At 35.0% G+C, this 27,316-nt stretch overlaps 1 pseudogene; it reads right to left on the bottom strand.

The window, feature by feature from the left end:
• Nucleotides 1-22,718: 22,718 nt before the first annotated feature.
• The window catches only part of LOC144373546 (gamma-butyrobetaine dioxygenase-like), a 93,565-nt pseudogene continuing 88,967 nt past the window's right edge, over nucleotides 22,719-27,316 (bottom strand).

The raw sequence follows: 27,316 nt of genomic DNA, 5'->3' as shown, positions 1-27,316 counted from the left end.
ACGACTTCATGGAGTACTGTGACTAACAAACAACACTAGCAGTGCAGTAACTGCTTAGTCCTGCCCCTGGTCAGCAGTAGATCCTCACTGAACGGTCCCCAAAAAGCAGCACAAGATTTACTGCAGCAAGAAAGCACACACGATGCTCTACCAGTAACACCCGATGACGCAGGGTCAAGAACCAGCAGAGAATGCAGGACACTGTACAGGTTGCCCTGCGCTCACAAATGCTGCAGTATGCACCCCACAATGCAACCTCAGCAACGACGCACCAGTAGAAGATGTCTATTGCGCACAGCCTGGGTGTGCAATAGGCTCTACCCACTGGGCATGTACAAGCACATTCTATGATGTTTGCACAAAAATGAAATCTCCTCACACACATTTGTTAGAACGTATTCCCCCTGCTCAGTGACACATGATTGCAGTTGCCCACGGCCCTGCCTCTCCATCTCTATACAGAGGAAATGTGGAACTTAGCAACACGGACTTCCAGATACTTCCTGGCACTACAGCCCTGTACACAGGAGACATTTGGAGGGCTTTAATTTCAGTGTAGAGTACTTGAGTGTAATCACACATGATGTTCCCAACTTTGTGGAACAGATGTGCTTCTGATAGCTTGGCTTAAAAGTCAACTGTGGAAACCAAGTCATATTTTCCTACTGTCTCATTTAATAAAGGTAGAAAAGTATTCTCATGGAAAAATCACTCATTAAAATGTACTAAAAAGTTTAAATAAAACAAGCTGATAGTTTAAAACATCACATTCAAAATAACTCAGGAAGTGTAAATATTACAATGAGAATTCAAAATATTCTTCACTAAACTATTTTCCAGCGGTTAAAGTTGTTGATATGATATTTTTGGAGTCTCTACTCTTTATCATATAAGAGGAATTCATTCTTATCCGTGGTAGTCAAAATCATGTTTTGAATTATTAATATACTTTTATAGTGTTTATTCCACCATATTAAAGTGAAGGTTTCTAAAGTGGACATTTCTTTAAGCATGTCATAACAGGAAAAGCTCAAGCATTAAATCTGCTAAGTCTTACTTTTAAAAAGGACAGAGCTTTGTTATAATGCACAGGAAAAACACACGGTGCCAAATTAGAAAAGAAAGAATGAGCTTTTTGATGCTCAAAAACAATTTTTTAAAAACCAGGATTTGTGTTGACCCATCGTTTCAACATGTCAAGCTTCCCTTAAAAATAAAGAACTTCATAAATGAAACTATCTACTAAGGGTTTCTATTATCATCAAACAATTAAATAATTGTCTAAGAGTCAAAACACTGAGCCAGTTTCTTCAACTTTCAGAAAACAAAAGATCTTTCAAGGTTGACTGTTGAAAGCCAAAACCAAAACGAGAGGGCTGTTGAACTACAAGAAGATGCAGAGTCCTAGCAGACCCCCCTGGGGCCCCAGGATCACAAGCCTCCCAACCTTGCTGTGAGGCCACCAGCCAGGAAGTAAGGAGTCCTAGAAGCAGTATAACCCTGAGGTCTTAAAAACACATTTGTGGAAGAATATTTTTAAATTACATATAATAATAAATTCACAAATTCTAATGTTATACATCAATTTAATACACAAGTACATAAAGCAAATAAAAACTAAACTTTAACATATTTAGTTTTTTTATTTTTTTAAAGTGCATCTTCAGATATCACAAGTCTGGAATAATTTTTTAAAAACCAGAATTACGCTCTTAAAAATAAAAGAAAGTAACCCTTATTGCTTTTTTTTTTTTTTTTAAATGAAGGAGGGTGGCTGATATGACTCAGGCTTCTGTTTCTCCCCTACTGCAGGTCAAGGATGTATCTGAATTTCTAAAAATTATTTGATTTCAAGCATTAATACTTAAAACTGGCATATTCTTTTCACTTTTAATCAACCGACAGAATATAAAATCTTTCTCAAAGCTTCAAATGTTACAAAACAATAAGTCCTCAGTAAGCTAAATCTTGCAAAAACCATACTGTAATCTGGTCACATTCTCTATATTGAGGCGTCATCCAGCAAAGGAAAAACTGAAACCCAAGAAACAAAGAGTTCACACAACCCAGGCTGTGCCAGGCTACACGGTTAAATATAGCCCATTGTTGAGTCCTCAACTTGGTTTTAAGTTCTTCCAGGAAAAGTCCAAACTTTTTGACCTTTCAAACAAATGCAAGAGACACTCACATCAGCAGAACATGATTAGATCTTCAAGTGATAGTTCATTGAAACCTTTTCACCAAGATCAAAATCCTGAACAAAGGAGAAGGGTGCACTTGGTGAGCGAGCAGAATACAGCTCCAAGCCCTCAACTCCTCAGGGACTGTTGCCAGGAACCTCTCCCCCGTCAGGCTCAGGCTTCTCACCACGCCACAGTCTTCATGACTGAATTTTATCTTCAATTGTGCCATTTCTGGAGTTTTTTTCCTGCACTAGAATATTTGTACTACACTCTGGTTTGTCCTTAGATCATATAAATCTTTCCTCTTCTACTAGAATATCTATGAGAAATAAAACTACATTTGCATTGGAGTTTCTCTTTGTTTCTTCCTACTTGGTATATTTTTTGCTTTGAAAAGTGCTCTTGTATTTGAACTCCCCTGGTTTCTCTTTCACTTTGCCTATAAGAATTATTCTGATCATCAGGACCCAGCAGTGCTTATAAAATTCAGCACCAACTTTAAAATCACTTTGGGAGGAAGGAAGGTTAATAGTAGTAAAAGACAGTTTCTGAATGTTCGCCAGACTGTCAATTACACATTTTATGTTAACTGTTTCATTGATCATTGCAATAATCTTTATAAAAATATTCTTACTCCTGTCTTCTGTATAGGAAACTGAGGCTCTAAAAGACTGAGAAACTTGCAGACAGTTACACAGAGTCAAAGAGCCTCATCAATCTTAGGTGAAACTCCTTCAGCACCAATTGTACTCTGTGCTTGCCTAGTCACAATGACTCACGGTGTGTAATACATGGAGTGTGTGCTTAATATTATAGAATTACAGTTTACTTAAGGAACAGGTGTATATTTTTACCAGTTTTAATATCTGCTATAGCATTTACCAAAATACCTTATATTCTATTAAAATGAGAATAAATACTTGAAGCTGTTGGTGAATTCATAATGGACCAAATCAACTTCGAACCAATACTTTGATGAACAGCCAGGAAGCATTAAGGGAAAAGGTGAGCAGTGAGCCACAGCAAGACAGGACAGGGAGTCAGGAGTATAGGAGACGCAGGGCAGTCTTATGGATCTTGCCAGGCAAAAAGATCAACGCTCCGTCAAGAGGCCAGGACAGGAGGGTGGGAACAGGAAAGTGTGAAGACTAGACTATGAGACCAAAACCCTACCCAGAAATACACCATAATCTGTTTAGCATGCCGAGTAAGAGAAATGGAAGGGCCTGGGGGTCCCCCAAAGAGCACCCATTTCAGTCTTGACAATTTCTGTCAGTTTCCAGAACTTGGGACACCAAGTAACACATTTTAAATGCACACACAGGACATCAAATAGGATATGAACTTTCTGTTTTGCCAAGTGGGAACATTCTTTTTCAGAAGTTAGATGACCTCACACTACACCACTCCTATTTTATAAGAAACAGCCTAGCATCAAGTTAGGAGGAAGGTCATGATGAAAGCCCCAACACACAGCTTCATGAGAAACCCAATCCGCTGTCCCCGCATGTCTCACCTCACCACAGTCCAGTGAAAACCACCAAGGTCCCCAGAACAGACTGCTGTGGTGACTCTGAACAATTACGTGTTTGTGTTACATTTCTGGGGAAATCTCTGCATCAAAGATATACAGAAAAAAATGAGCAAGACAGTGGCTACCTGTAACTGAAAGGTTAGTCTGAATCAGCTGATATTCTATTGGTAGAGACATAGAGTAAAGACCTTTTAACAGGTAGTAGAGGACAACACGAGCAACTTTAAATTGTTGTGTTTGTAGTTAATCCTTGACTGGAGCTCCACTACCCCCTAACACGAAGACCCATTTTCTGAATGTGTTTACAAAAACAGCAACATAAAAGATGGAACTGTCAACCAAAGAGTGCACTCTTCCAAATTTTAACCTCTCCCACCTACACTGTTATTTTTAATTTTCTAAAACAATGACAACATTCAAAGAATTAAGGCTAAGATATTATCTGTCCCTTCCAAAGTCAGCAGTAGAGACAGCTGCAGTTGCCAAATATGATTTGCTGATAAAGTTGGTCCTTGGAGCTGGAGAGCCCACAGAAAGCTGCAGATCTCAATTAGTTTAGGATGTCCAACCTGAAAATCAAGGAACTTTCACAACAAGAACATTATCTCCTACCACAGCCAGAGATTTTATTTACACAGTAGGCATATAAATCATGTATAAACACATGATTCTTTCATGTCAGACATGTTCCTAATATCCTTGAGTCACACTGGAGTCATACCCCGAGAACCTGACCTTGCAAACATTGTAAATTTAAAATGCAGTCAATGTAATTACCTATGGAGCACCATGGCTCAGCAGCACAGCGCAGTTCAGAGAGTCATTGGTCTCCTGTTGAGGGTGCGGGCCTACCTGGGAGCTGTGGCTCACTGAGCTGGCCAGCCTCCCCAGACGGGATTCTATCACATACTGCTAGCTCAGGGAAAGATCAAAAGTCAAAGTAACAGTTCTTACGGAATGTATCACTTTCACACGGTCCTAAAGTCAAAGCATCCTAAAGGAACTGTCTGTTCACTGTGCAGTTAAAAAGCTCAGTGGTACAGCATGTACTCTGCATGCTCAAGGCCCTGGTTCAATCCCTAACACACACAAAATATACACAGACCACCAGGTAGAAGTCTGCACACATGTAAATCACCCACAAAAGTGCACCTGCACTTGACTCTTCTTTCCACCTCCACCACAGCTATCCCTGAGGCCTAAGAATTTCTTGGCTTTTAGGCTTGGTTTTACTCTTTTTAGGTACAGATCCCTGGCTCACTCACCAGATACAGTGAATCAGGGTCTCCAAGAATATAACAAAAGTCAAGTATTTGCACTATTATAAGTTTGAGTCATTATATGCTTGAATTTTTGTGATAATACTAGAAATTAACATGTATTTCCTGGTGAATTAATAGTTGATGCTCATCTGCTACTAAACCAAAACTACATTTCCAAATATTGCAACAGTCAACATGTGGAAAGTAACCCCTAGCAAAGACCAACGTAGGGTTTAACCCAAAGACCTGAAGAGGCCATATGCTAACTCTACCAACCAAAAGGCCTGAATACAGATCATACAATAATGGCCTAAAAGCACGGGTATCAGCGAGGAGAGCTATTGTTTCTGCTTCCTCAGTGGCTCTGGAGACTGATGTCTGCCAAGGTGAAATCTCACAGGAAACACTGGCTGGAGCTAACTCTATAGCATGTACTATAAATATTTAACAACTAATAGTTAAATTATGGTAAATCACACCCAGCTAATTCAACTGTAAATATTTTAATAAGGAAGCAATGTAGGAAATGCTAATAAGATTGTGGGAACCAACAAGAGATGCTGAGATACTAGGTGTAAATAGCAGTAGAAAGACCTGAATAGACCTGTAGAGTAACTTATATTGTAACTGGAACTAGATGAGAACTTGAACTGTAGAAGAGAAACTAGTGCATGTTGCTGAAGTTTGGAAAAATACCTGAAACACAGAGAGAGTAGGATCTCTCTTTTCTGCTCATTGGTAATTGCAGCTTTTGCATGAAGTATTTTTGGGTATTTTAAAAACATTAAAATTCATTTTAAAAATTTACCAAATATTTATTCTTTGGTGGCACTTTTCATTCTTTCTTAAAGATCTGTGTTTATCTCTGCAATTAAATTCATTCAGTCTGAAAAAAAATGCCCTTTTAGCAAGTTTATCTTTTAGTGTTGATCTTGTTGTGAATTCCCTTAGTTTATTTTATACCAAAGTAGCTTTTTCACCTTCATTCTTAAAGGACATAGAATTCAAGGATGACAGCTTTCTTTCAGCCAAACAAATTATGCTGTGTTCCTTGTTCTTTTTTTCCACTATATGCTTATTTTCTGGTTGACTTTAGTTTTTTTCCTCTTTATGTTTGGTTTCAGCAGTTTGACTATGACATGCTGGATGTGTTTTTCTTTATACTTACACTGTTTAGTGTTTCCTGAGGTTCTTGAATCTGTGGAAATAACTGTGTATTTCCTTTACCAGATTTGGATGTTTTCAGCTGTTCTTTATTTAAATGGTTTTTCCTTCTCAAGTCTCTTTTCTTTTCTTTTTTTTTTTTTGGACTAAAAAAATACATATTCTAGAGATTTCAAGATTTTACCCAGTACTTCAGGAGGCTTTCTGCATTATTTTTCACTCTTCTTTAGATTGGAAGAAATTTATGTATTGATTAATTTTTAAGTTTACTGAATACTGCTTTTGATATTTCCATTTATGATTTTAAGCTTTTTCTATGAATTACATTTCAGGTGTTTATGTTCATTCTTTAGTTTGTTTCTTTGCTGAGATGTCTGTCCTTTCTTCTGATTCATTAAAGCATTTTTTAAATCATCTTATAGAGCATTATAACAGCTTCTTTAAAGTCATTGTCTGATAACCCCAAGATTGGAGTCATTTGGTGATTGGCTTCTGATATTTGTCTTTTCCTATAAGAATGGTTCACATGTTCTTGGTTCCTCATTCTTTGAGTAATTTTGGATTATGTACTGCACATTGTGTGTTTATATGTTGGGAATTTATATACTGTTTTAATTATCTAAAGAATATTCATTAGCAGGCACTTAAATTGGCTACACTCAGACTAGAAAGCCTGTTTCAACTGTGGTGAAAATTTAGATCTCAGACTAGTTCTTTTAGTTTTATGTGAATCTTTGAGTGGATCCAGCACATGTATTTTAGAGTTCTTAGCCATTATCTGGAACCCTTCTTCTTTAGAATTCTACCATCTGAGGTTAGCCCCTCACTTTCTGGTGACTGAATTTCCCAGACTCCATTGCTCTGATCCTCAGGTGACCAAGATGGAAGGCTTTTCTCAGAGTATTAGCCACCCTAATACATTTTATTACATGATGACTGCAGTTTGTCCTCAGGCCATGGGAGTAGACATTGAAAACTCCTTTGAGTTTGTTCACACAAGTTTTGATAACCTTTCAAAATTCACTGTTTTGTTTAGTCTCCAGAGAGCACAGGTAGATTTTTTTTTCCTTTCTGTATTTTCTCTGTCATTTGTCATTATTTATTAATGGATCATTCTTTTCTCTGGAAAAGAGGGGAGCTGTGTTTCTCCTCTTCCAATTTTGTTGGCAGTAATTTCTGTTTTAAAGTTGTTTTCAGTGCATTACAGTTATATATATTAGTGACATTTATTTTGACATAATGATACACACACTTGACTACATCAAGTAGTCAAGTGTGTGTTTTTATTTTTTTTATTTTCTTTCCTCAAATATTTACTAAATCCTGTAGCAGGTTCTGGGAATATCAAGAAGTACAAGACATAGCAATTGAAATATGGTCTTTGGAGTATGAAGATTGGGTTTATGTAGTGACTTCCTACCTTACTCATCCAGTGTCCTTGATCAAGACATTTAGCATCTATTTCTTAACCTGTTAAGGAGTAACTGGAAAAAGTAATTAGAAATGCTGAACACTACCTTTCACATTGGAAGAATTTTGTATGTGCTAGTGTCTCTCATTTTTTATACCACTATCAAGTAAGGGTGATTACCTATGACAGATAAATATTATACAAAGGGCAACAGAGGATTTTACAGACAGAAAAGGATTATCTGTCACATTATGAAAAGAAGTAGGATGACTTTGTGGGAGAGATGATAAGTAAGCTGAGCCTTAGAAGACCAGAGGAAAGACTAAACTCTTATTTTGGAAAAAATTACTTTGTCATAGTGAGACTAGCAAGTGGTAAGAAGGTAAATTAGGAATTTCTTACAGTAACATAGGTACCATATATCAATCATCAATCATAATGTATTGATTTTAAATATTAAGTATTTATACTAATCCAGTAAATATTAAGATTAGATATTTATATTAGATGTTTATATTAATCATATTAACATTGCATTAACTTTTCAAACAATATTTTTCCTTTCTTTTTTTTGCACGGGGGTACCTGGGATTGAACTCAGCTGTACTCCCTTATTGAGCCACATTCCCAGCCATATTTTGTATTTTATTTAGAGATAGGGTCTCACTGAGTTACTTAGTGCCTAACTTTTTGCTAAGGCTGGCTTTGAACTCATGATCCTCCTGCCTCAGCCTCCAGAGCTACTGGGATTATAGAAATGTGCCACCACACCCAGTAGTACTGATTCTTACATAATATTTAATCTTCACAACAATCCTTAGAGATAAATAGAAGTGCCTTTACCCTATCTTATAAATAACGTTTAGGCTTGGAAAAGCTAAGTAACTTGCCCAAGACCACACAGCCAGCAAGAAAGAGTATAAAACTTGATAGAGATCTATCAGTTGCATGGACTCTAGTGGTTTATCAGAGACAAGATGAAGGCATAAATTAGGACAGATTTTTTTTCTGCCTAAGATTTGGTTTTGGCAGCCTCAGAATTATTATTATTTTCAGGTATACAGCAATGCCTATGCACATCTATTTTAGATGCTATAGAATTAAGTTCTTGCTATTTAGGAAAATTGCATAAGATCTTTTATTGAAAGAGATGTATCACATAATAATTCTCAGATGCCTACTTTTTAGAAAAAATTTTGATATGTACTTTTTTATTGTTGCATATTGTTTTTCCAGAATTGTGGGTTTCATTGTGGCATATTTGTGCATACATAAAAATGTAATTATTTTCTGTAGGAAATTTGTGGCAACAATATAATTGTATCTTTCCAGTACTTTGTATATATACAATTGTTCCTTGGTATCTGCTGGTGATTTGGGTTCAGGACCCTTAAATCCTCTACATGTAATGGTGTGGTATTTGGATAGAACATACACAAATGCATACACTTATAATGCCTAACACAATGTAAATCCTGTGTAAATAGTGGGTAATACTGTATAGCAAATAATAAAAAGAAAAGAGTCTGAGCAAGTTTAGGACAGACATATTTTTTTACAGATTTAATCTGTTGAATATGTAGTTGTGCAGCTCATCAGTATGGGGGCCAACTCTGAGTGTGCATAAGTATGAGTGTGTATGTCTATGTGTATGCATGTATGCATTTAGGCATACATAATAGCATATATGATGTTTAATAAACTCAACTAATGGATATAATAGTAAAGATATTTTATATTTTTTTCACTGTGTCTCTGAATCTTCTCTGGGCACTAGTTCTTATCCTGATCTAGATGAAAATACATTTGGGTTGTATGCCTTCTTTAGTCACACAAGTTAAGAAAATAATGTGTCAGCCCACTAATTATCATGTTCAGACTTAATAATAACAACAAAATCTGGATTGGATATAAATATTGGCCTTATTTTAGGAAAGCAGAAGGAGTTGGTTTTCTTATTTTCCTTACCTAGAACTTCTAGTTGTTTCCACTCAGCTCATCAGCCATGTCTTTCTGACTCTTCTGGGTTATAGTAGTCTTTCCTCCACCTCTCTCTCATTATTGGATATCAGTCTTTTTGTTTCTGCCAGTCTGATGGAAAAACACATCTCACTGTTATTTTAATTTATAATTTCCTGATTACCAGTGAGATTGAGCATGTTCTCAGATATTTTTTTGGCTGATCACATTTCTTCTTCTGTAGTTGTCTATTCATGTCTTTTAACCATTTCTTTCTTGGTTTTAATTTAAAAGTTGTAGTTCTTTATATTTTTTAATAATAATTTACTTGTTAATTTTTTCCATCTATTTTTTGTCTTTATTTTGAATTTTGTTGAGAAGAAATTTTACATTTGTTTTTTTATTGGTGGGTATACTGGGGATTGAATTCAGGGGCACTATGTTCACTGAGCCACATCCCTGATTGTATTTTTTGTATTTTATTTAGAGACAGGGTCTCGCTGAGTTGTTTAGTATCTTACTTTTTGTGGAGGCTGGCTTTGAACTCACAAACCTCCTATCTCAGCCTCCCAAGATGCTGGGATTACAGGCATGTGCGCCCAGCAAGTTTTACATTTTTATGAAGTTCAACCTTTTGTCTTTTAGATTTGTGTTTAGTCTAGGAAGGTCTTTCCTATTCTGTTACTGTGAAATATTCTCATGTAGTTCTTGGTATATGTCCACATTTTGTGTGTTTAGCTAAGTTCATAATCCATCTGGAATTTACTTTTGTTTATAACACTAGGTCAGGATCTAAATTTATAACTTCGAAAATTGATGTCAATTATTCAATGCTATTTATTGGAAAGAACATCTTTTCCCCATTGATATGAAATTTCACTTTTATCATAAATAAAATTACAGATAGGTTTTGGACTCTGTTGTATATCATGGAAGAGTTTTCTATTCCTATGCCAACACTGTAGTTCTCACTACTATGACATGGTTTGCTTTGACATCTGGTAGGGCAGACACCCCTTGTTTTTCCTTTTCTTTGTTTTTAATGTTCTTGGTATTCCTGGGCTTTTTCTGTTTTATATGAATTTCATAATCAGCTTGTCATAGTTCTCAAATCATCCAATTGGAATTATGATTCTAATTTTATTTTATTATGAATGAATTGGAAGAGAATGGACATTTGTATAACATCAAAATTTCCATCCAGCATCATGGTACATATCTGAATTTATTTAGGTCTTTAAAGTGCTTTAATAAAGTTAGCTTGTTACAAAAGACTGAATCTTTTACATTTGTAGCTAGTCTGAATTCTATATATTCCATGTTTTTTTAAAAAATGCTTTTAGTTTTAGATAGGCACAATGCCTTTATTTTATTTATTTTTATGTGGTGCTGAGGATTGAACACAGTGCCTTACATGTGCTAGGCAAGTGTTCTACCACTGAGCTACAACCCCAGTCCCTCATGTTTTGTGCCTTCCCTAACTATATATGCAGTAATGTTTTAGCAAGATTTTATGGCCATCCCAATTTGTACAAATCATGTAAGATTCTTTAAACATTGCATAATATGGTAACATTAATTCTTAGTAGAAAAGAAGTACTAGATTTAAAAATCAGAAAATATGGGACTGTGCCCCTCCAATTATTAGCTATAAATTATTTAACATTTTTTTTTCCACACTCAGTTTCTTATCTGTGAAACACAAGTAATGATTTTAACTACCTACAGGGTCATTGTGAGAATCCAGTGAGACAAAATTTGCAAATATTCACTATATGAACATAAGGGGCTAGCAGAAGAATTCTTGCTTTTTACTAAAATACTTGGGAAAAGTTGAATGGGCAAACATTTGTATTGATTTAGGAAAATCTGAAAATTCCAATAAATAAATTATTTTTTTGCTTGTTACAATAGCCCTGTAAGTTAAAGGAAAGGCAATACTCATCAGAAAACTTCCTCAAAATCCCATTAGAACCAGTGCATGAATGTGTAATGAGAGCTTTACAATGTATAGTTGCTATGATTTGCTAAGCACCTTCTAGACTCTAGTACCAAGCACTTCACACATATTAAATCTATAGGATAGCTCTTGTTACCTCCATTTTTAAGAGTCTTTTCTTCTTCATTTAATCTTTCAAATTTACTAAAAAGTTGTATGAATAGGTTAAACTTCTGTGCAAACTTAACTCAGATTCTCCAAAAGTAAACATTTTACTATATTTACCTTTTAAATTTTTTTCTCTGTATATGTGTGTATATATTATGGGTATATTTAATTTATATTTTTATTATTATATTATTATTTTGGAAACATTAGAAAATAAGTTGAAGATGTAATGCCTTTTCACAACTAAATTCTTTAAGAACTCTGTGTTCCAAAACCTTGAGAAAACTATCAGAACCAAGTAACATTGATAAAATATTACTATTCAAAACTGGACTATATTTAAATTTTACCAGTTATTAAAAAATGCTATTTTTAAGTGACATCCTTTCCTTTTCCTTAAGAGTTAATCTAGGATCATCATTGCATTTAGTTGTCAAGTGTCTTTGGTCCTCTTCAGCTTGAAAGATTGTATTTTTTTTCCCTTGCTATTCATGACTCTGACCTTTTGGACAAGTACAGGAAAGTCACTATGTAGAGTGTTCCTCAGAGTTATCTGATATTTTCTCATATTTAGATTTATCTAATATTTTCTCATATTTAGATCTGATATTTTCTGCAGTAGGCTTGAAAAGCTGAGTTATGCTGTGCTGTTATTAGTTCTTCATATAAGAACTAAGGGATGTATTCAAACCATTGTTTTAGGTGTTGAATTTTATTACTTGACTAACATGGTATCTGCAAGAGGTCTCTATTTTTAATCATTTCTGTACTTATTAGTTATCAAGTAGGTAAAAAATAGTGTATGAAGAGTTACTTTGAAACTATGTAAAAATTCTGTTTCTTAAACTTTCACCCATTGTAAAATAGTTTTAGTATATGCTGATAATCTTTATTTGAATAAAGATTTATTTTATTCACTTCTTATAGTCAAGGTAGTTTTCTAATTCCATTATTCTTCTCATATTATTAGCTAGCATTCTAACTGAAAGGTGGTACTTTCCATTCATCTCTCTATTAATTTTAGTATGAATTCAGGAACTGCTAACTATAGTCAATCTGTTGCCATAGTCATGCTCAAATGATCTCACATTTGGTCTGTGAAGTCCGCTTCAAGTTGGCTCTGGTATCCTTTTGACATGACTCCCTTATTCTGAAGGCACTTCTTTCTTTTTAGTACAAGTTCTTCCTATGCCTTCCCCCTGGATCTGAAACCATCCCCTTTTGGTGGCTCTCCATGTTTTTGTTTGTTTGTTTTTTGTTTTTGTGGTGCTGGGGATTGTACCCAGGGCCATGTGCATGCAAGGCAAGCACCTCCATGTTTTTCATTATGGCTGTGCCAGTTTACAGTCTCACCAGCAGTATGTAGGAATTCTCTTTTCTCCACACTTTTGCCAACACTTGTTATCTCTTGTCTTTTTGAGAACAGCCTATTAACAGGTCTGAGGTGATATCTCATTGTGGTTTTGATTTGCATTTCCCTGATAATTAGTGATATTGGCTACTCATAGTATCTTCTTTGGAAAAATATTTGTTCAAATTCTTTTGCACATTTTTAAATTATTTTATTGTTTTTCTTAAGTTAACTGAGTTCCTCAAGTATTTCAGAGATTAACTCTATCACATATTTGGTTTGCAGACATTTTCTCCCATTAGGTAGCTTGCTTTCCATTTTTCTGAGTTGTTTTCTTTGATATACAGAATATTTCAGTTTGACGTAGTCCCCTTGTTTATTTTTGCTCTCATTGATTGCACTTTTGCAGCACATGTTTTAGGATTGTCTTTTCTATTTCTGTGAAATGTGCCTTTGGAATTTTGATAGAGATAGTATGGACATTTCACTCTGGTTTTAATGAGGACAGACTTTTTATTTGTGGATGGGTATGAGGGTGCTGGCTGGGTAGACTATGGCAGGTTACCTTCAGGGAAGGTCCACGTGGGAAAACTGCATTTCTGTTAGCTGAGATTTGTCTTGCTGAAAGCTGGATAGTCCTCAACAGCCAAGGCTAGGGATGTCTGAAGAGGCAGTGAGGCCTGCTGATGTCTTTGGTGAATGCCAATATTTGGGTTCACTGAACATAAGTGACGGGTGACATTTTCCATATGATTTCCAAACAACGTAAAACTTAGCTCAGGGTCTTTGCTTATATCATAAACCAAAACCACTTTTTTGCATTCACTGTGTTTTCTCATACAATTTCAATAATAAGCATTTATAACTAGTATCATCCTGGCCACATTCTAGGATGACCATTGGAAATGCCACTTTCTCCAAGGATAGAAGGAAAGGTATATTTTATTCACTTTTTTTCTACCTACCAAATATGAATTTTAGACCATTTCTAAAAAGAAAGATCTGTTCACCAAAATGCTGTTATGCTTGTTTATTCAGCAACTATTCATTAATTGTATTCTGGGTCCCATGTGTGCTGTGTATTGTTACTATAACAATGCCAAAACCAATATGTTTACCCAAGGAGGAAAAAGAAAAGTCCAGGTAATGGTTTACAAAGAAAGTCCTTTAATTATAGTTGTGGTCAATGCTTCCAGGAAGAAGCATTCTCCTTAGTTTTAAGGAGAGCATGTGGTAGGCCCAGAGGCTGAGGAAGAAATACAACTTACTTGGACTGAGAGAAGGATCTAGTTACTGAACCCTAAGTGTATAGAAAAAATATATTTTTTCTGTGATAGTTCTCTTGGCTTCTTTGGTGAACCAAAGCAAAATAAGGGAAGTCTTAGTTTGAAGAAAGTGAGAGAAGTTCAGTAATATATTAAATATTCCTTAGGCCATTTTAGCTTAATGGAAGTACTTCCTTTGGACTAAGTGATCAGAGAAATTTCTTAAAGTTCAGATTATTTACAGCCCAAATCTTGGGATGCTATTTAAATATCCATATTTGTAGACCTAGACCAACTGAATGTGTGTGATGGCAGGTTGGGGACGTGGTCAGCATTTTAAACAAACTTCCAAGGTGATTCCAATGTACTCTGTAATTTGTGAACATTTGCACTGACTTATATTATTGTGATTGTTAGACCTTCCAAATGATCTCTATGCCCTTTCACATTTTTTGCTGAATCAATTCTGGGATTGCTTCATAACCAATTTAATGGCATTGGTCAGACACTTGGAAAAAGCAAGGAGCCAATCTAATTCCACATAAGACTGAAATCCTTGCAGAGAGGAACAGTGAAATGAATAGGAAGCCAAAATTTGTGCTTGAATTCTGGCTATATCATTCACTACATATATGGCCATGAAAAATAATTTCTTTTATTGTGATTTTGTTTGCTTATTTATAAAATAATCAGCATCTTCCAAATTTCAGACAATAGGATACTAATTTTCAAATTAGTACCACCTGTAATATTAAGACTATTTTCATTGTTACTTAGTTCAATTTGAAAAGCAACCTTATGTCATTTCCATCATGGGAAAACTAGCATCATTTATCATAATTAGAAGTTACAACTATAAAATATGTAATCATTAAAAAACTTACAGTATATTATTGATGCTCTAAAATAATCTCATCTATAATTAATGATATTGTATTATACTTTGGGAAATAGTAAATTAAATGATAGTTAAGGTAATATTTTATTCTACAAATCTATGTATTTATTGGAGTTATGTTGGAGGTCTCCTTTATTTCTGGAAAGGAGAACAGAGTCCAATTTCTGAAATATCAACTTTGTGTGATTATCAAGGAAAAATTCTATAATAAAGTATGAAAAAGTAATGGCTCTCCCTCCAAAAGAAATGGTCTTTGATGCTACTCAAATATTTAATTAAATTCCTATATCAAGTATACAGTTTGAAACAAGAAATGTTTTCCTTTATAATTTCTGCTAACCTCATCTGCCCTTTCAAACCTTTAAAACTAAATTGGAAAAAAAAAATTACAGTTTTAGCAGACATAAAATTCCATATGAGTTCACAATGCACATACTGTGCTTTCTTTAGTTTATTATGTAGTGGTGGGTGGTGGGGAAAAAGTTGGGAGATAGGTTTTCGTGGTGATGAATTAAGGGTGGGACCTTCTAAAAGGACACTGTCTAATACATTCAAACTGTACTCCAGGGTCTCATTCATATTGCTTATCTTTGAAGTAAGTGGTCACAGTTGCCCTTAAGATCTGTCACAGTGATTATTATCAAAGGAATTTGTTGTGGTTCTGTGCATGCAACATCAACATAGTTGGTTCATTCAGTAGGGGAAAAAAGGATAATAAAAACTAGTACAAATAATAACAATTGTCTCTGTGTTATGGTCTCTGTGGTATACATTTTGTCCTTGTTGTGAAGACTTCCCTCTCTCTGCTTCCTGGGGCCACATCTTGAGTTGGTTCCCTTCACCACACTCTTCTCCTATGATGTTCTGCCTCACCTCGAGCCCCAGAAAATGAAGTTGGCCATCTATGGACCTCTGAAACCGTGAGCCCCAACTTTTCCTCCTCTAATTGTTTCCTCTTCTAATTGTTCTTGTCAGGTCTTTTGGTTGCAACAGAGAAAAAGCTGACTAAAACATTATGAGACTGATTTATCTCTTTGTTCATTGGCAGTACTGAAGTATAGATGGGCACAAACTCATCCCATTTAGATATGATGTTCTATTCAACAAGAAGGAAAATTGTCCCCTCTACTGGGAAAATGGTAAATCAATCTTTTTATGAGGATGACAAAGATAATGGAATGAAAGTGTGTGTGTGTGTGTGTGTGTGTGTGTGTGTGTGTGTATTTCCTCCTTCCAGTACTTAATAGGCAATTTGCAAGAATGGTTTCTTAATTTTCTTTTAGGTGATGTCAGTTACTTTTAATATATGATTAACTTATGATTTTGATTTAGTAAAGTATGCATGCTACACATGCGCAAATACATAATAATTTTCTATTTATGAAACTCCTTATGTCAAACCCCTGAGCTTTAAATTCCATCAAAGAGAGAGCAAAATCCTTTGGGGGTTTAATAATAACTGGAGTCAGATATTAACACGCTGTACTGTACCTTTGTATCAACATTATTAATGTAGAAAATACTCAAGAGTTAAAACACTTAGTATGCTACTACTAAGATTAAATGAAAGCAAAGAGTCTCATGATTTGGTCAAATTATTTTATGTTTCAACTAAAATAAACAAATAAAAAGGTGATTCTGATCAGAGACACTGATTAGTTAATGTAATCAAATACTTGAGAATTCAACCACTTAGTTTTAGGTAATGTGGCATTTTATTTTACCTTCACTTATTCATTCTCTGGTGCTCTTCTTTATGTCAGTCTGAGTTTCTGACACATATCAATTTGTTTCTCTCTGAGCTTCTTTTAATATTTCATGCAAAGCAGATATAATGGCAACATATTCAGTTTTTGTTTGAGAAAATTTCTGCTTCTTTTTCATTTTTGAAAATTCCTTTTCAGGGTCTAGAATTTTAGGGTAGCAGATGTTTTTTTCACAACACTTTAATTATTTCACTTCACTATCTTTTTGATTTCCTGTATGGTGTCTGAAGATAGGTATAATATAATTCTTATCATTGCTTCTCTGTAGATAAGCTATTTTCCTCTGGTTTCTAACAAAACATCTTTAATTGTCTGAAATTTGAACATCGTATGCCTAATTTTTTTTTTAATGTTTGTTATTTATTTTGGCATTAGCCTGCTTTGTGTTATCTGACATTTTTGGATCTGTGGTTTAGTGTCTAACATTAGTTTTAGGTAAATTAGTCATTATCACTTCAAATATTACCGCTGTTTGCTTTTGTTCTCCTTCTGGTGTTTCTATAATGTCTATATTACACCTTTTATAGTTGTCCCACAGTTCTTGTATATTCTGTTGTTTTCTCTTGTAGTCTTTTTTTCCTTTGATTTTCATTTTGGGAATTTCTATTTTCATGTCCTCTCAGAAATTCTTTCTTCAATCATGTCTGGTCTACTAATGAGCCTGTCAAAGGCATGCATAATTTTTTTTATAGTATAGTATAGTATAGTAGTTTCAATCCCTAGAATTCTTTTTTATTTTTCCATGAGTTTACTTTTTTTCTGCTTGTTTTGTCCATCTGGAATATACACTTACATATTGTCTACTTTTTCCCATTATGAGATTATATTAATCATAGTTTAAAATTTTTCTATTCTAATTATTTCATAATCTTGCCATATCTGATTCAGTGAAGAGGCTATTTCTCCTGTGTTTCCTTGGTATCTTGTAACTTTACTGAAGTTGTTGAATTGATTTACCCATTTTTAAGTGGAGCATTTAGGGATTTCTGTGTAACAGAGACATCTGCTAACAGAGACAGTTTAATGTCTTCCTTTAGTTTAAGTAGAGTCAACCATGCTCTAGTTTGGTTATCACTTGCACAGAATATCTTTCTGTTTCTTCACTTCACTTCTGTGCTTTTAAAGCTGAAGTGGGTCTCTTATAGGTAACATATACTGTTGGATCCTGCTTTTACTAATATATTCAATCACTATTACCATATTGTTAAATTGTTTTCTGACTCTCCTTCTTAGTTCCTTTATTTCTCTCTTGTTGTCTTCCTTTGTGATTTGATGGTTATTTGTAGGGGTATGTTTGATTCTAGAGGTTTTCTCTTTGTGGTTACCATCAGACTTGTCTGAAATATTTTACAGGTGTAGTAGTCTATGTTAAACTGATCACTTCTATTACATATAAAAATTCTGAACTTTTGCTTCCCTCCACCACACAATTTATACACTACAATTACAGACAGAATTAGTGAATTCTGAATTTGACTATATATTTGCCATTACCAATGAGTTTTATATTTTCTAATGTTATGTTGTTACTTTATGTCCTTTCACTTCTATTTGAAGAAATCTCTTTGGGATTTGTTCTAGGTCTAGTGGTGATAAATGTCCTCGGCATTTGCTTATCTGGAAATCCTTTCTTGCTTTCTAAAGGACACTTTTGACAAAAGAGAGTCAGAAGGATACTTCTGTGCTTATAGTTGAGACTGTAGTCTATAAGTCTACCTCCAGGTACATGGTACATGGTGCTTTTGCTAGGATCCTGGGATCTATTTTCTAGAGTTGCTTTAGGATCTGCAATCTGAATGAAACAGCAAGCAGAATCCAGGGGCATGAAATGGGCATGTCTTATGGTGGATCCCTAGCCTGCAGCTGAGAGGGGCTGGAGGGTTGCAGCACTTTTTCAGGATCTAGGCAAATTGGCTTCCAAGGTCATGGACAAATGTGTCTCCTATTGGGTCTCTATGCAGGCAGGAATGTTTCCATATGGCTTGGAGCAGAGAGAGCTAGGTCACAACTCATTTTAGGGTCCTCAGCTAGAATCAAATTTGGCAGCCCTATTACCTAGGGCATGGGAAGAAGGGGAATGACTCACCCTTGGTCCCACATGATCCTGGTGGCAAGATGAAGGCCAAACAGAGCTATATCTAAGACCACAGGAGGTAGGGCTGATTCTGGGTCTGCTACCAAAGTATAGATCTGCCTTGTCAAAACAGGCCTTTTTAGTCTTGTGTCACTGGGATTTTGTCACTTCCTGCCGGATTCTCAAAATTCCTTCTAAAAATGCATTTTCTGTTGGTGGCTGTCAAAATTATTGTTGCTTTGGGGGATATGAGTGTAGAACCTTCCTTTCTACCATCCTGTTGGCCAATTGAATTGAATTTTGAAGAAGAAAGGGGAGTTTTTGAGCTAAAAGGCTGTATATAGAGAAGGGTATTTTAGACAACTGGGAAAAATGTGCACAGATTCAGGTATACATTAAACTGTTACATCCAACTCTATCACATATTCATTGCAAGAACTTTTGCTTCAAATGTATCCCCAGTGATGTTTAGCACACAGGAATACTTTTGTCTAAAAGACTTCTCCCATTTCATAGTCTAAACTTCTGAAGAGAAATTATCCTCAGTGTTACTTAGATATAGAATTTCTTTTCTTGCATAAATTCCTTCTACCAGTATTCATTCGCTTGCCTTTTAATGGTTGGCTAAAAGAAGAGATAGAGATCATCAGGACACTGTGTGACATGTCATTCTGGTGAACTGTGGAGTTATTCCAATTAACTAGCAAGGAGCTAACATGCTCCAAGACAAATCAGAGAAATGGAAGGAAGTAGCATCTATACCGCCAATAGGGGTATTTCCTAATTCAAGTTACATCAGGTCTGTTATGAGTTTGGAGTAAGTCAATTCTTCAGACAATTATATCCAGGAATCCCAATCATTTTTATTCAGCATCAGCTGCTTTGCCCAATATATGTCATGTCATATATAACACTTAAGAAATTGTTGCAATTGCATCCAGTTCTCTGTATCTCCTTTCCAGGACAGAAATAATATTTGCTGAAGAGAAAGAAACAGGAAGGCTGTGGAGTGGTGGCTTGGGACATTGTCTTCTGGAGACAAAAATACAATATGTGAGAAGTTTATATGATTTTGAATATAAGCCTATATTTTTCATAAAACTGATTAGAAAAATATCATTAGTTTATCATCAACTCGTTATGGCTGTGTCTTTAGTCACTATATCTCCAAGGAAGCAAGTGATGATTTTTAACTACAGTCTTTACACTTTCCAAATGTAGATTTCTAATCCAGATCTCTGTTCAGAGCTCTATGTGCACATATATCCAACTGCCAAATGGACAGCTGTCACTTCTCTGTGTAAAGCATTATCCTAATGAGAAAACTAAGAGAGACCCTAGCCATCTCCCTTCTTTTTTATATTTCGTGGGTCAAGCCTTTTAGATCTGGCCTTCTAAGTATCCTTGTATCCCACCTTCCCAGTGTTCTAGTGCAATCTTTCTTCATTTTTTATAAGGCTCCCTGCAGTAATCTCCTAAGTAAATTTATGGGTTTTAGTTTTGCTCACATACAATTTCCTCTACAATGAAGCCAGATGGGTCTTTAAAAAATGAATAACTGATTAAGGCATTTCACTGCTTGATTCCTTTAAATCGCTTTTTCTTACTCTTTCAAGATAAAATACCAACTCTGTAATGCAGCATGCATTTAAACACTTTATGATTTGGCCTTGTCTCTGTCTTCAGTCTCATATATCTCTTCTCACCCTAACCCACCCTCTCCCTCTACAACCTCTATTATTATAAGTAATAACAGTTAACATCAATTGAAAACTTATCCTGAGCTAGAACTATAGTAATATGTATATATCAGTATTTTCCAAACTTTACTAGTGATGCATATCACCTGGGATACTTGCTAAAAATATAGCTGGTGGTCATTGTCCCGGACTTATTGAATCATAATCTTCAGGGAATGATCTGGGATGCTGTCTTTTTTTCTTAAAAAGAAAAGGCCCTGTGGGTGTGACTCATCATCTCAGAAATTTGGGAAAACACAGCTTCATTTTATTTAAAAATTTTATTTAAAAATATATGAAATAATAACTGTTATTAGTCTCACTTATAGGTAGAAAGAAATGAGGCTTAGGGGGAAAGAGACATGGTTAAATGATTGCCATCATTATGATTTGAGCCTAGACATCCAATCCCAGCATTTACACTGCTGCTATAGTATGCTTTCTGCTTTTCTTATTTAAGAGTCAACACGTGTTCTGTGTTTACTCTCAACTATCTGTGCCTCTTATGCTTTAATTGGAGAGCATAAGAGACACAGATAATAATTTTACTTGGAAAATTATCATTAGTTATCATAATTAACTCAGATTGCAACTTTCCTGGAGCCTTCTCATTCTGGCTTGGTTGCCTTCCTATGAATCATCCTGTTAATGTGACACATCATTGTCTAATCCTTATCTGATTCCTTAATAGGCTATAAAATGGCTTATTTCAGGATCTTCTGCATCTTTATTCTGCATATATCACAGTGTGGGATAAATATCTGCTAAATGAATAAAAAGTGTAGTGTCATTTGGAAAGTGCATGGAATTTAGATGCTTTAAATAGATGAATCTGGGCTCACTCCAGTAAATTATTTGTTTTGTGGTATTGAATGCTGCACTTTCGAACTAGGTCATTCTCCTATTGAACTCACCTATTTTCATTTTAGGAGTATTTGAGGAGACATTGGGAATCCAGCCCATTTATTTTCAAGTTCAAAGAAATGAAGCATATGTTACACACTGCAGTGGCCCTCGTCAAGACCAGATAATACAAAAGGACATGGAAGTCCCATCAATGAACAATATTATAATAAGGAGGAGTCTGGGCTGGTGATGTAGACTCAATACCAGAGTTCAGAGCATCAGAGGAATGTTCTGACATGGGATAAAGGTACTCTTGATCCACACTCCAAGTGTCATGGAAACTGTGTGAAGCAAAATTAAAATATGAATGAAAGCAATGTTTACATGTGGTCTTCAGGCAACAGGGAGTCCCTGCCAGGGTTGCAGTGGTGTTTAAGACTTTTAGAACAGGAGGCTTGGTTGGGTCCAAATACTATGGACTATAAGATGTCTGTATTACTGGGATTTCAGCAAATGCTAATGATAAGGCTCCCCTTGTGACAGAGGTGAGGAACTGGGCTCAGTAAGACTGATAATTCCATTGCTGTGTTCCACCACTAGAGCAAGGCATTGGCCCTGAAGAGAGCAGAAGATGGCAGACATGTAGCCCATTCATGAGTGTTGCGTGTGTCTTGGTTTTCTCTTCCCAGTTGTTACTGGGAGACAAGGAATAAGAATGGATCCATGCACAGGGGTAAGCAATGCTGGTGGTCCCTGGGAGTTTTATTTGGGGTAAGAGAAATTTAGGGAGATAAGATTATTTTTTTCTTAGTTTGGTATACTTGGCTTTGCTATCATAATTTAGGTATTACAAACCAATGTTGAGGTCACCACGTTGGAAATTTGGCTAATGGAATTCTATAACAAAAGTGAATAAAAACGTTCTTTGAAAATATCTTTTTCCCAAGACAGTCATATGAAGTCATGAAAAATGAGACTCCATAGGCAACAGAGCAGAAGCATGTTTTAAGAAATTTTATCTGAAGCCCAAGTTTTATTTGAAGCAAAAACTCTGTTACAAAAAATGTAGAAGAAATATTTCATTTGCTTTAAAAACTATTTGTAGGCATTCTGGAAACACTCTTATGTGGGCAAAAGAAATTAGGGTCTAAACATTCAATAAGACAGAAGAATGATTTATTTGGAGAAGAAGTTATATTACTATACCATTGAAAAGGCTGACATTGAATAGAATTACAAGCAACAGTGTATTGTTGTGAGGGTGTTACATGTTCAGTGCTAAATTGATATGTGAACCATACAGATTGTGATCTTTGAATAACCATGACATATCTTATAAATACAGTCACCAAAATCTTATTAAAATTAGAGACACAAGATTCAGTTCCCATTTGCATTGAAGCCTTGACATCACCACATCCCAATCAGCATAGACTCCCTCCAGATGGAGTGTTATCTCAGTTCCTAATTCATACTGCGTCCGCCGTGAAGTAAGCACCAATTATAAGTAATCACATCACCTAAACGAAATAATTTTTTTCCCATTATGAATAATTTGTGTTTAAATGATTGACAAAGCAGGCAAATATAACAGGCAAAACCCCACTGCTACTCAGTTCATATCAATAAACAGCACATTTATTTCTTTACCAAAAACTGCACATTTCTGGTCACACTAATCAACCTCTAGATGCAAACTGCTTTATGCCTTGACACTTAAATCACATAGCCTGGTAGGCTCCTGTAGACACCTTAATAATTCTTACTTGGAAGATTTGCTCTGTGTAAAGCTTTTTATTTATTTATTTATTTATTTATTTTTTACTGTTTGTCACTTATCTCTTAATTAGGAAATTGTTCACCTAGTTGAACAGTTTCAAATCATTATAAAGACAGTGATATTCTTATTTGGTCTTTTATATTCCCAGTCTTTTATGGACATTATTTTTAAGTTTCATAAGAACTCTAAAAAGAGAATTACCCTTTCATACGTGAGAACATCAAAGCTTCAACAAGTTGAGGGATTTGCCCAAAGCTGCATTGCCTTCACATGGTAAACCTGGATTCCAACTATTTTCCCCCATAGTGTTTCAGTTTACATGTTGCCACTCTTAAAATCAACCTGTTTTTACTGCATGGGTTTATGGTGATTTCTAGTCTTTTATTGTGCCAAAGTTCAATTTTAAAAATAAGTTACACCATGCATGGAGGTGCACTCAGGTAGTCTCAGCTTCTTGGAGGACAGAGATAGGAGGCTCACTTGAGTTCAGGAGTTTCAGACCCATCTTGGGAAATATAGCAAGACACTGTTCTGAGAAAAAATAAGAAAGACAGATAAAGAAACAAGAAAAGAAATAAAAACAATTACAGTAAAATGAATCTTTCATTTGGCCAAATCAAGAGCAGAGAAAAATTATGCCTTTCACTATAGATAACAAAAGCCTTAAGTTCAAGAGAGTCATTGTACAATATGGTATCTATAGCTAATAATAATGTACTACATTCTTGAAAGTTGCCAAGAAAGTAGACTTTGTGTTTCTACTGTAAAAAAAAATCATACCTATGTGAGATAATGCATATATTCATTAAAATGATTTAGCCATTCCATAATATATACATGCTTAAAAGCAACAAGTATATGACAAATATACACAATTTTGTTTGTCAATTAAAAACAAATAAATAAAAAAGACCAAATTGTGGAGGCACTTCACTTAGCAGAGATGGTCTAGAAAAAAAAATCAGTGTTTTTTGTGCCTTTATTTCAAGTAGCTAGAGTACTCCAAGTACTATTTTATTCCAGGCAATACTATCTCTGACCATAAGTTTTAGAAATAAACTTTACTTAAGTGTTTTATGATCAGCATTATGAGGACATATTTATCTACCAGGATAGGTAAATAAAGTAGAAGGCTCAGCTTGTATTGATAGGCTATTAGGACAGAAAATAGAAAACACCAGACTTAATATCAGACAGAAGGTTTCATTTGGCCCAGAGTTTCTTTCAAATAGCAGAGGTGGTAGCCAGGAGGCTGCTGTTTAAGCAAGTCAGCTGTTCACCAAGATTCTACTGTAAAAATATTCTGGATATCATTCTTCATGGGTAAAGTTGGAGAAAAATACAATTTTTTATTTCTTTGAAAAAATGTCCCTACTGACCTGGATTCATCTTGAAGACAAACTTGTTTTCTTTGCTGTTCATGAGATCAACAACCTCTTTTAGAGCAGCATAAAAAGGCTGAACTCTCTCAACAGGTACATCAAATATCGTGTCTCCAGTTGCATTGTTGAAGTTGATGTGAACCACTTGGCCTTTTTCATCTAACCTGTTGAAGAGAAAAAATTAACGTAATTCATGACATATCTACTTACATTTGAAAGGGTGAAGATATTCAATTTACCTGTGGTATAATGTATTCCTTCATGTTTTTCATTCATTCATTTAATAAGTGTTTTTAGAAATCTCACTGCAAAAATGCTAGGAAGGATTATACTAAAATTAAAATGTTACTGATATATTCAAGTCAACATTTTGATATGCTTAGTGAAATTTAATTGTTGTTCTTTAAAATAGGCTTTACATATTAAAATCTCAGGCAATGAGTTTACAGGTCAGTTACTTTTTGTATTTTATCTAATTGGGGTCCTAATATTTCATTGGGGGAGTGGGGCAGGAAGAAAGTTTTATTCTTTAAAAGCTTGACATATATGGTTCTTATTTAATGCCTAGTTTGGAGATGGGGGAAAGTGAAGAATAGAGGAAAGAAGAGACTAGCCTGAGAACATTCTTCCTATCTACCTCTCTATACCACATGTCTTAGTCTGGAGACCTTTAGAAGATTGGTACTGTGTCTCACTCAATGTTTTGTTCCCAGCTCTCAACATAAAGCCTGGACATAAGAGTTCGTAAATAAACATTTGTTGAGTCTGTATATTTTTCATGTTTTGGAGGAGTACTGAAGTCTCTTTAGTACCTTGGAAGATTCTAATGTTGTGATTTCTCTACCCTTTCTTATAATATGGACTGTGATCATGACAATGCAAGATAATACAACTTTCAATGTAAAAAAAGATAACAAACTTTCTGAAGTTTGGACTATGCTGGTTATAATTAGCAAGACATGGACATCACTTACATACAGAGGCAAAAAGTGGAGATTATTTTTCCGTGTGTGTGTGTGTGTATACAGTTTTTGTTTTTGGCTTATTGGGAAGGTGGACTTTCAGCCAGACCTTCAGTACCAAGCAACTCCCAACTTTTATTTTTCCTTTAGGTAGATACAGTAAGTGTGAATGAAAATAGGAGAGAAAGTGGTCCAGGATGGTGACATATTGCTTAGTATTACTTTCTAAAGAAGTGTCCCCAGGGGACAAACCCAGGGGCTAGTAATGGTATCCAACAGCTGAGTGAAGCCCACACCTGGCGGATCAGACCAAACAAATTGTTCCATTTGCTTGGACATAGAGAACTTGTGTTGGGTCTGAGCTGCACTTAGCTGACTGGTTACACAGAGAGTGAACCATTTTCAATGTCAGGATACAGAAGGAAGAATCCAATTGACTACTAGAGAAGACATTAATCTCAGGATTGAAGAGTTAGAGGAAGTGGGGGGCTGAAACCTTAAAGATCAACCTAAAATGCAAAATTGGTTCTTAATAAGCAGGAAATTCTTCTACAGAACAATAGACTAAAAGGAAGCATCTAATGCAAACTGTCATGCAGAGGAAGGGTAAAATGTCATAAAAGATAAGAATAATTACCTATATATTTAGCTGTGAACAAAGGACAAATGTTTAAAAATAAACCAGCAACAATATGACAGTGAACCAATCTAGGCAAATCATCATGAGTGATGCCAACAAGAACCCGAAAAAAGGACCATAGATATCTCCCGCAGTCCCAGTTGCCACTATGAATATTTTCCATTACTCTTGCAGGGAGATGGGATGTTTTATGGAACTTCTTGCTTTTACTGGAGGAGTGTCTCTACGATATTATCTATTGTATCACATTTTATGAGAGAATCTGCAGAAAAAAATTATTTCAGACTTTAGAAGCAATTTGACTCTTATAATTGATGATATTGTTTCTTCGCTTTGGTTTCTAGGTTGGATCTGAAATAGAAAACTACTAACAGTAAATTGTTGGCTTTTATAAAATGAAAATTATAGCAAGCTCAAATATACTTTGCATTTTCATTGATAGGCATTTTGGTAAGTGCTTCCATTTATTAACTCTAGACTTCCTACTTCATCATAAATTATTGATAAATGGCAGGTATTCTTTTTTTTAAGAAAAGTAACTGAATCAGCAAGGGGAAGTCATTGAATAAGTGGTTGCATAGATGGCAAATAAAAGACTTGTATTCACATGAGTAAACTTGCAATCAATAGGATTGATTAATTCCACTATTATTTTTTTGCACCAGTTTCTTCATTAATTTATTTTTATTGTATTGAATTGTTACTGATTCTTTTAGCAGCCTTAGAAACTCTTTTGTACTAGGAAGGATATGAAAATTTCAAAAGAATTTAAAAGTTTAACTACAAGAAAATTCAATTAACCCAAACATTCAGGAGATATCTCGGAAGACCTCATTAACTAAAACTCTTATTTTCTCTCTTGTTGTTAAAAAATCTATTTTTAAATGGATTAATGATAAACACTTTATTCTCTCTATGGATATCCCTGAGCCCTTGCAAATGGCCAAATTTTGGATTGTATTACAAAATATAGCAAAGCCAAGTCATGATTTG

The sequence above is a fragment of the Ictidomys tridecemlineatus genome, unplaced genomic scaffold (genome assembly GCF_052094955.1).
Source record: "Ictidomys tridecemlineatus isolate mIctTri1 unplaced genomic scaffold, mIctTri1.hap1 Scaffold_42, whole genome shotgun sequence".
NCBI classification, from domain to species: domain Eukaryota; kingdom Metazoa; phylum Chordata; class Mammalia; order Rodentia; family Sciuridae; genus Ictidomys; species Ictidomys tridecemlineatus.
This window is presented reverse-complemented; position numbering and strand designations above follow the sequence as displayed.